This window comes from Podarcis liolepis, assembly GCF_965112155.1.
Source record: "Podarcis liolepis genome assembly, chromosome: 3".
Taxonomy (NCBI): domain Eukaryota; kingdom Metazoa; phylum Chordata; class Lepidosauria; order Squamata; family Lacertidae; genus Podarcis; species Podarcis liolepis.
This window is the reverse complement of record NC_139557.1, coordinates 92,164,582-92,175,194: the sequence shown is the minus strand read 5'-3', so window position 1 is coordinate 92,175,194 and position 10,613 is coordinate 92,164,582.

Sequence of the window (10,613 nt, the reverse complement as noted above, 5' to 3'; positions counted from 1 at the left end):
CATCGATTTGACCATCCATAGTAATGAACTAGAACATGACAGCTCATGCCATTGATTTCTGAAGACCACAAATGGCCTGTGATTGGTGTGTCATTTCATAACATTTCTTTTTCCAACCTTGATGTTTGGTTTTAGCATTTTTAATAGTCAGCCACCTTGAATGCCAGGACAGTCAATTTTGTGGACTTCTCATTCAGTAAAGAAACAACAACACACACACATGATTTGGGCTGTGTGCGTAGTAAAATGCCAAGAAAATAAGAGGCTTGCCCCTTTAAACTCACCATCTACATTTGCTTTTGTATATAGTTCTCGTGGGATACCAAACACACACATCCACATTGCATTTTCCAGTAGTATGTTCTGCAATAAACAAATTCCATTCACCAGTGTAATTCCCCTTGATTCTATTGGACAGGAACCACCAAACATAAAGATGATTTGTCCTTCTATGGTTTGTTAAAATGTCCATAGACAAGTCATTACCATCCTTTTTTACATTTTGATAAGAACCCCATTTACGGTAATTTTGAAGCCTCTCTCAGGATCAATGTAAGGGGTTTTGAGTAACAGTCAAGAAGCTCATATGAAGAGTGCTTTGCAATGGAGGAAAATAAGATCCTAAGGAAGAGCTTCCTAGAAAGAAATTATAACTTTTATGTTTGTACTTGAAGGAGATGTGAGGAACTTATCAATGGGGCTTACATCTAGGGCTTTTTTCAGTCAGAACTTGCCAGACCTCTCAGGTGGGCACCATGGCCATTATAAGAGAACAAAGGAGATATTCATGGTGAATTCCAGCACACCTTTTTTCTTTTAAAGAAAAATAGCATTCTAGAAAAGTCAAATACATATTATATTATATTATATTATATTATATTATATTATATTATATTATATTATATTAATTTAAGAGGAAGGACATCCCCAAAGGACGCATTTCCAGTCAATTTCTCCACATTTTTGTAGACAGCACTACTACCATCTCCAAATGTCTTCATAGTGCTGCCAACCAGATCTACAAAGTACAGCTACAGAGTAGGTTCCAGGACTTACACCCATAACCAGAAAACAGGAATCACTGTTAAAACCAGTCCTTTAAAGGATGGCTACAAAATGCTGCCTGAAGATGAATAGCTGGACAAGGAGAAGGAAAGTTGGAGTCGGTTTAGGGGTTTGACTTTATGGGAGTGTTATTTGTGGGGGTGGGGCGGAATTGTACAGATCCTGCCAATTGCATGACATTTACTCCTTTTCATTATTCTTAATGAACAAGATCCTCCCACATCTACTAGGATCCAAAGCTGAGCTGGATCTGCTGATCAAGGGCAAGCAAGCAAGGGAGGGAATCATGCACAGCGAACAAAGTATCTCAGAAGGGCAGTATGATCCTGGACAGACTCACTGGGGAGGGAGAACAATGTGTACCCTTCTGTTTCCAAACCTTTAATGGAAAGGGGGGTTTTTTGCTAGAGAGGTGCCATCATTAGAAATGGCATGGAAGGTAGGCAGAATGTACTGAATGTCTTGCAAATGCTGCTGTTTAACAAGAAAGCAGCCTGTATCGGGTTTGAAATTGGTTTTAATATCTGTTTTTTTAAATCAATGGTTTAAATCAATGGTTTAAATCAACTGTTAAATAGCTTCAGGAAGTCTTTCATAAATGAAATGAAATAAATAAGAACAGAGGGTTGCTCCTGAAAAACGTGGCTTCATTTCTCCTCCCGTAGCTTTGATTCCTTCTGTTTTAGGAATCTGACATTTCCACAGAAAAAACTGCATGCCCCTACAGCTTCTTAATAAAGCCAGAGTTACAAACAGATGCAAAACTGCTGATCCAAACTTGGTTCAGTGCATGTCTTGCAGTTTCACTTGACCATTTTTTTGTGTGTGTGTGTAAATATTTTTATTTCAGATTTCAGTAGGTATAATGCAAGAAAAATGGTCATAACCAAGCAATAAAATCAGGAAAGAGAAAACAAAACCCGTATCTGTAAAATAAGTACATTTGTTTGTGATGATTTCACTTGACTTTTGAAGCCCATGTTAGCATACAGAATTTGGCCAGGACTAACCAAAGTATATGACTTTGCAGTGTTCAGAAGGGTGCACGAATGAGTTCAGGTTCTGTATGTTCCATCAAAGATGGCAGCTGTAGCTATGAAAGAGGTTCCCCCCTCCACTTCCTATTTGTGGTGATCTTATGATTAACAAAGAATGACAGTAAGGAATAGAATTTGCTTCCTGACCAGCACATGGTTACCATAAAATGATTATCTACTCTGGAAGTTTTGAAAAGGAAATCGGTAGGCAAAACATAACATAATAAAATTAAATTGAGCAGAACCAATTATAACAACACATGGAGCGAAGCAAAGCAGGTTCTTCCCCTCCATTAAAAAAAAACACATTGAAAAACACACATACTGATACGGGTAGGTCTATCATGCTGCTCTCCTCCTCCATTTTCCCCCTAAGTTTGGGTTTTGATGCAGTGGCAAGGCTCAGTTAGGCCTAACCAGAAACTGAGCCTTTTTTTTAACTTAGCTCCCTCTGGTGGTTTCTATTTTTTACTTCATCAACAAGAAAATCCCACCTTCAAAAGGATAATTTGATTGTCAGACATTTATAATTATGGATTTGTTTGGTATTATTATTATTATTATTATTATTTATTATTATTATTATTATTATTATTATTATTATTATTATTATTATTATTATTATTTTAGGGTAAAGGCATACCATCCAACATTTCTCTGATGAAAATAGGGAGTCTTATTCCATAATGATGATGACGACAACAACAACACCACCACTTTTATTATTTATATCCCAATTGCCGCAGCCACTCTGGGCGATTTCCAACATAAATAAAAACACAATAACGTATTAAACATTAAAAAACTTCCCTAAACAGATGTCTTCTAAAGGCTGTATAGTTACTTAACTCTTTGGCTCAGAGGGTGGGGTGCATCACTCCGTACCCTCCAACATTTAGACATCCTAAGGAAAAGCAGGACATTCTGGGATCAAATCAGAAACTGGGTAGGCTTCTGTAAATCTGGGATTGTCCATGGAAAATAGGGAAACTTTGAGGCTCTGTAGCTGGAAACTTGGGTAAATGGCTGAGAAAATATATGTAAGGTCAAGGTAAAATGTAAAGGACTCCTGGGCGGCTAAGTCCAGTCAAAGGCGACTATGGGGTGTGGCGTTCCTCTTGCTTTCAGGCCAAGGGAGCCGGCGTTTGTCCACAGACAGCTTTCCGGGTCATGTGGCCAGCAGGACTAAACTGCTTCTGGCGCAACGGGATTTGAACTGCCGACCTTCCGATCAGCAAGCCCGAGAGACTCAGTGATTTAGACCACAGTGCCACCTGCATTCCTTAGAAAATATATGTACATGTTTGCATCAAGAGTTTCTGGGAATAAGATGAGGCCAATGTTATTGCTTGCTGTTCTTATATTGCCCTTATTATAGTGGAACAAAGCATTCTTACCAATAGGAAAGAAAATAATACGAGATTGTTATTAAGATTATTATTAAAAGAATTTGTAATTTCCTTTCAAAAGGCAGAGATAGGTCTTCTTTTTCTTGACAATACTGGGACTGCTGCCGAGTACTTGAGGCAGTTGCTTTGGTTACCACTCTGCTGGGCACAACAATCGTCCTGACCCACCCCACTCTACCCCACCCACTCACCCTTTGCTTGCCTCGTATCCAAAGAGAGAAGCAGAGGCAGATGCTATTCCTCCTGTTCAGACAGACTGTAATTGTACAGGTTGCTCTCTCTTCTCTCTCTTTCTGAGAACCAACTTGTGCAGCCAGCAATGAGTAATGCATTGTACTGACTATAAATGGTATGAATTGTGGGAGCTCTGACCATCCGCTTTCATCCTCCTGGTAGCATCCTGAACAGTTGAGGGAGGAGAGTCATATAAGGGTGATATGTTTTCAGATAGTTTTAATTTATATATTGTTTTGCAAGCTGTTTTGAGACCCAGGCGTGGTTTTTAAAAAGTGGGGTATAATGCCGACTAATTAATTGATTAATTTGTTGCCTTTTACATATGTCTCACAAGGCAGGAGGAAGAGAAGAAGAAGAAACAATAGAAAATTAACACTAATATAAAGGACTTTTTATCCAGCCATAGGAGACACAGAAATGATTCTGTTCACCTCTCATTGTATACAATATACAAACTGGGAGGGATTCTATTATCATCATCATTACTCATTGCATTTTTATACCACTTTATATTTTAAAGAAAAAAATTCAAAGTTGTTTACAACACATTAAAACATCAAATGACACAATCCATAATGAAACAAATTCAAGCATCAAGAAAAATATTTCAGATCCATCTCTAAGTGACATTTTCATCCCCCATATTGATTTACCTACTTAATTTAAAGAGCTGCCCCATATCAGAAGGAGTCTAGGAAACCAGTGTGGTGTAGTGGTTATAGTGTCAGATTAGGACCTGGGAGATCAGGGTTCAAATCTCTATTCAATGTCATGATTCTTCATTCTCGTGAGTTCCTCTGTCATGGAAGCCCACATCCATCTCCTTTGATTTGATGTTTTACTTGCAACACTGGTCATATCTCTTATCTATGAAATGTGGCAGCTTCCATCATAATTTGTTTCTGTTAGGCAACTTCTAGTAAAATCCAGAGCTAATGACAAGCAAAACACAACAGCCTGCAACGCTGCAAACACGTCTCCCAGTGTGTTCTTCTTTTTAGCTGTACTGCTCAAAAAGTCAGACAGAGGATTTACATACACGCCAGTAAATAGATGGCTTTAATTCAAATTAGTTTCCACCAGTTAGGCACCCCCATCCCAATCTGAAGTTGTATAGCCGTATACAGTGAACAGTTTCCTTGTAAAAGCAACTGCTGCATCTGCAAGATTGATTAAAGATACTTAGTAGGTACAGTCTGAATAATAATACAGGGCTGTTGTAATTGCTCACAGAGGCAGGACTGCAAAATGCCAAGTCTCAGGGCCTCTGCCCTCATTACGCATTGCTTGGGGAAGCCCTTAGTGGCACAATGGCCATGTCTGGCAGCTGCAACTGTCAACAGCAAAGATATTTCCCTACATTCAAAGGAGAAGATTCATCATTCTCCCTCTGCAAACAAAACAGGCTCACTGCATCTTCAGGGATGGAAAGGCCATCCCAGAAAGCCTCAGGAAGGATTAGAAGTTCACAGGGAAAGTTCCAGGGAACTGTGAGCTCCTTTTTCTGATGCATGAGATTTAAACTAAATGTGTGTGTGCATGTATGTGTGAAAGTCCCTTTGAATCCTCTCCCATTTAGGATTGCTTTCCTTTCGAGAGGGAATCTCATTCATTTAGTACAGCAGTGTGGGAACCTGTGGCCCTCTGGTTTTTGTTGGACTGCAACTCCCACCAGCTTCATCCAGCGTGGCTAATTGTGAGGGGTTGTGGAATTTGTAGTCCAGCAACAACTGGAGCCTCAGAGGTTTCCCATCCCAGATTTAGAGGTTTGCAAAGTTACAATAACACACACGGAAATGAAAAAAGGCCATCAGTGAATCAGGTTCATGGATCCAGGATTGTACATCACCAGCAAATTACCAACCTCGAGATCCAGGATTATTCAAAGATCAGTGCACGTGTACAAGAGCTCCCACGTTACAGCACACTTGACTTTAATGCAGGAGATTAAGGCCCTGTTTGGGCATTCAGGCAACACATTCCTGTCCAAGAGCAATGCCCTGATTTTCCCACATTAGGCAGGAAGGTCTGAAAGGGTCCTTTCAGTGCATTTAGATGAGCACACTTTGTCTCCATTGTTAAGTTGTGGGTGAACATATCAGACAACACAGCGATTCTTCAAACAGCTCTTGTTTATTCACAGGCCAGAACAGAACTGAACTGAAGGGTTCAGCCAGCCTGCTTATATAGAGCTCCGCTAGAATGCAACAGTAACCATTTTCAGTAACTATCCAATCACTGAACGTCACTTTCAATCCCTTATTTGCATATGTGGACCTGAGTGAAAACTATCTACAGTATCCCCCTGCTGGCCCAGGGTGAGAACTTCAGTACATAACAGAAAGGCCACTGGAAAAGGCAGTAAATTTCTGGCCTACTGACAGGGTTTGTTTGGTACCTGTTCTCTCTTCCCTCAGCACAATACTTATCAGTCCTGGAAGGGGAAATGACTGCAACACTCAAATTCAGAAACAGATGCAGAAGGCACACTTGCCAATAAATCCCCTGTAACAAACTCATTTGGGTTTTCAAATCTTGCTAGAAGGCATAGTGTGTGCGAAACCTTCAAATGATAGAGAAAGTAAAAGGGCCTGCCTTGGGGAGAACCTCAATCTATATTTCTGTCTTACATGCCTTTCAGAGACTCTGTGGAGACTAGTCTATTGGGGAAAACAGGGCACTGCCCCACCAACCTCAGTCACCTCTCAGCTTGCCTTCTTACTTGCAAGCAATCCAGAGAGGGGCACAGCCTGTCAGCTTCCTCCTCTTTGGACTCAAGTGTCACTGTTTGGGAACTCAGCAGGGACAAAACAAGAATGCGTTGGCTCCGCCTGCCATGAACTCTGAGGACCATCCATCACTGTGGGCCTTTCTGTGCCCTTTCCCCCAGCTTTTTGTTAATTTCAATATTTATAATCCACACTTTCATAAAGTATATCTGGTTGGCTTACAACATACAAAAGGTAATAAAGTCAGACCATAAATACCCATAAAACACAAGGACACCAATAATGTTTTAATGTCCTTGGCTCCCTGTTTCCTTTGTACCCTGCCTCTTAACACCCTAGCCTCTCTGAAATCCTCTGAATTATGTGAAGACATAAACATGGCAAGCATTAGACCCTGTCAAAACTAAAACAACATACTGTATACAAAATTGTGCTTTGTATAATTTATTTTGAATGCTGGAGATTTGCTTTTTCTGTTATAAACATCTATTTTTAGATACAGTGCTCCAGCAGACTTGCCAACAATACGTTGTGTGTGCATGTTTTCCTGACTGGCATAAAGAATTTTAATAAAGGGCTGTATGCTTTCTACATAAATCAATGTAAACCTGCTGAAATGTGGAGCACTCCAAGCTATGATGCACCAAAACGTGTAAGTTTATTTGTGGTTGATTTTCAGTACAGAAGTAATCCCATTAAAAGCAATCTAATAATTCTGTTTCAGAACGCAGCATCTTCTTGCCTACGTTTACAGAACCTGAGCAAAAAGGAAGAGCATGTAAGTTATTTTACACACTTCTGTGGATTTCTACAAGTCTCTAGACCTCATGAGGCAGCCAGGGTGAACTTATGAGGGCTTGAAGCAGAGGTGAGAGATGCTTTTGCAAAACATCTCTATATGTCTCTATGTCTCTATATGCACTGGCTCTACTTCAGACCTTCCTGAGGTTCAGTACCAAGTGCTGAGAACACACACAGAATCCTCTCTGCAATTGTTATCCCCTTATGGGGAGATTCTAAACACAGCTAGGAACCATTTTGCAACAGAACCTCCATTTTGCAACAGAACCTCTGTTTATTGGTCTGATCCTACATATGAATGGCGCTTCTGATTTAGAATAGAACTGAAAGATGGAGTTGGGTGTCACATTCATATGGGTGATACTGGGCACCAAATCCCCAGCTCTCAACAATTTCATATAGGTATTAAAGAACATTAGAGACATGATGTTGCCTTGCAGAACCCCATCGTAGAAATACCATGGGGCTGAGCAACAAGGATATGAGCGAGGAGCCTCCCTGTGCAACTCTCTGGTCCTGCAGATAAGAAAGGAAGCTTGCAATGCAATGTAGAAGGACACTACAGTGGTACCTCGGGTTAAGAACTTAATTCGTTCTGGAGGTCTGTTCTTAACCTAAAACTGTTCTTAACCTGAGGTACCATTTTAGCTAATGGGGCCTCCTGCTGCCGCACCGCTGCTCCGCGATTTTTGTTCTCATCCTGATGCAAAGTTCTTAACCCGAGGTACTATTTCTTGGTTAGCGGAGTCTGTAACCTGAAGCGTCTGTAACCTGAAGCGTCTGTAACCCGAGGTACCACTGTATAGTCAATGACATCAAATGGTGTGAGATCAAGGAAAATCAATAGGTTTGGCCTCCCACTCCCCTTTTCCCAATAAAAGTCAACAAAAGGGAGTTATTTATTTGTTAAATTTGTAACCTACCTTTCCACTGAATGGAACTGGAGGCGGCTAACAGCAACATTACAAAGACAGCATAATACAATACAATAAAACAGCAATGAAATTGACAGTGATAAAACAAAGGCAGGTGAAACATCAGTAAAAAAAAACAACCCCAATTATAACACATTTCCAAGTGTCCAAGTGGGCCCAAAGCCTATGTAATATAAATGTATTTTTTTATATACAGCTTTGTTGTGTGGTCTATTCTGTATGAGGCTAGGGGGTTGAATTAAATGGGCTTCCCAGGAATACAATTTCACTTCAAAGTAGTTTTTTTACTAGATCCTGGAGCCACTCAATATATTATACATTGACATAATATTTTTAATGAGTTGAAGACTTAGAAAAACTCCTATAATAAATATGTTCATATGGAACCAGGGGGTGGGGGGGAGGGAACTGGTGTCCAAATAGTCTAGCAAGACTTTTAAAAGTGTTGTCTCTAGCAGGATGGTGTTACTTCAGGCAACAAAATAGCTTAGCCTTGTGGTTGGGTGGAGATTGGAATGAGAGTTCCCTCAGGTTTAATCTAACAGTCTAACCACAACACTACACTTATAATTATTTCCTCAGGAAGCTTGACAATTATGAATCAAAGAATGACTAGAAACAATAATTAAGTTTCCTCCAGGGTCAGCTGCTTGGCATGTGATCTATTTAGAAAAGCAGAATGTGAAGGGAGATTCCGCCTGCAGGGTTCTTAATAGCTGCGGTTAGAAACAAAATCCTGAAAAATATATATCCCTTCTCACAGTGTGAGCAGGCACAGGAAACTGTTCAAAAAGGTTCTTAATAAAACGTAAACTGGTAGAATAGTTTGTTCCTTGGCTGGTTACATTTATTTATTGCATTTATATTCCATATTTTTTCTCCAAGCTCAAGGTGGCGTACATGGTTCTTCCCGGGGGGGGGGGGGGACTTGCTAGAACTTGCCAGAACTCAGTTCCGGCACCTCTCAGGTAGGCACCATTGCCATTACAAGAGAACAAGGGAGGTGTTCATGGTGAGTTCTGGCACTGCTTCTTCCTTTCCTCGTTTAAACCCCACAACAACCCTGTGAGGTGGGTCAGGCTTAGAGGCAGTGACTGGCCCAAATTCACCAAGTGATCTTCATGGCTAGGTGGAGATTTGAACCCTAGACATCCAGGTTCTGGGCTGGTTATAAGTTGATTTAAAAAATAATAATAAGACAGATAGATAAAACAGAAGTCATGCCACTGTGTAGCGGTAAGAGGGTGTGGGGAAATTAGTTTGTGAGTGAAATCTTCAACAAACTTGCAAGGAAAACTCATTGTAACTCTCTGTAATTTACTTCTGAATATGCATGTTTAGGGTTGAGCTGTTCATCTACAGAAATAAGTATCTGTCCAGTTTTTAAGGAGCAGTGTTTTGGCCTCTAAGACCTCTACAGTAAATTCAAATGCAAACTCAGCTTGCTGTCCTAAGCATTATTACTTGGAAGCGATAACATACCACCCTTTTAATTCAGTCCTCTGGGCAGTTTAAACTTGTCCTTACAATACAAAATAGAAGGTACAGTAAACATGCAGCTTGCTTTTGAGTAAACATGGTTGAGATTTGCCCTGCATCCCTCACAAAACTGATATCCTCACAATTAGTTTATTACAAATCCTTAGGACCATACGTTCAGTAACTTTGTGACTGGATGCACTACATAGCTACCTCAACAAAGACATCTCTCTCAGCCACATGCATATGTTATTAATAGCGTGGTGCAGTGGTCAGAGTGTTGAACCAGGCCCTGGGAGATCAGGGTTCAAATCCGTCGCTGCCTTTCCGCCCAGCCTACTTCACAGGGCTACTATTTAGGACACGAGGTGGGGGGGGGCAGAACCAGGTTTTCCACCTTGAGCCCCTTGGAGGAAAAGCAGAATAATAATAATAATAATAATAATAATAATAATAATAATAATAATAATAATAATTTTATTTATACCCCACCCTCCCCAGCCAAGGCCGGGCTCAGGGCGGCTAACAACCAATAATAAAAACAAGTTGATTGAATACAACTTAAAAACAAGATTAAAATACAACATTAAAACATTAAAAAGCAGCCTCATCACAGGAGGAGAAATGCAATCAACCAGCAGTGCAGATTTATAGACAGGAATTGCAGAAGGTGACAAAACTACTGCATTCCCTTCTCATGCATCCGTAGCCGCGAGCCACAGATTCGGCCTCATTTCCCTATCGGGCTCCCAACTCGTTGCTGTTTATTTGCAGCACAGACCTTTAAAAACACACACACCCCAACAGAGGAAATACTGACGAGCCTTGCTTCCCATTGGTCGGTTGCCGCCCTGCCCATCTTCCTCATTGGGCAGAAGGCTGGGCATATCCTGAGCGGCAGCCGCCTGCGTCAATGAGGAG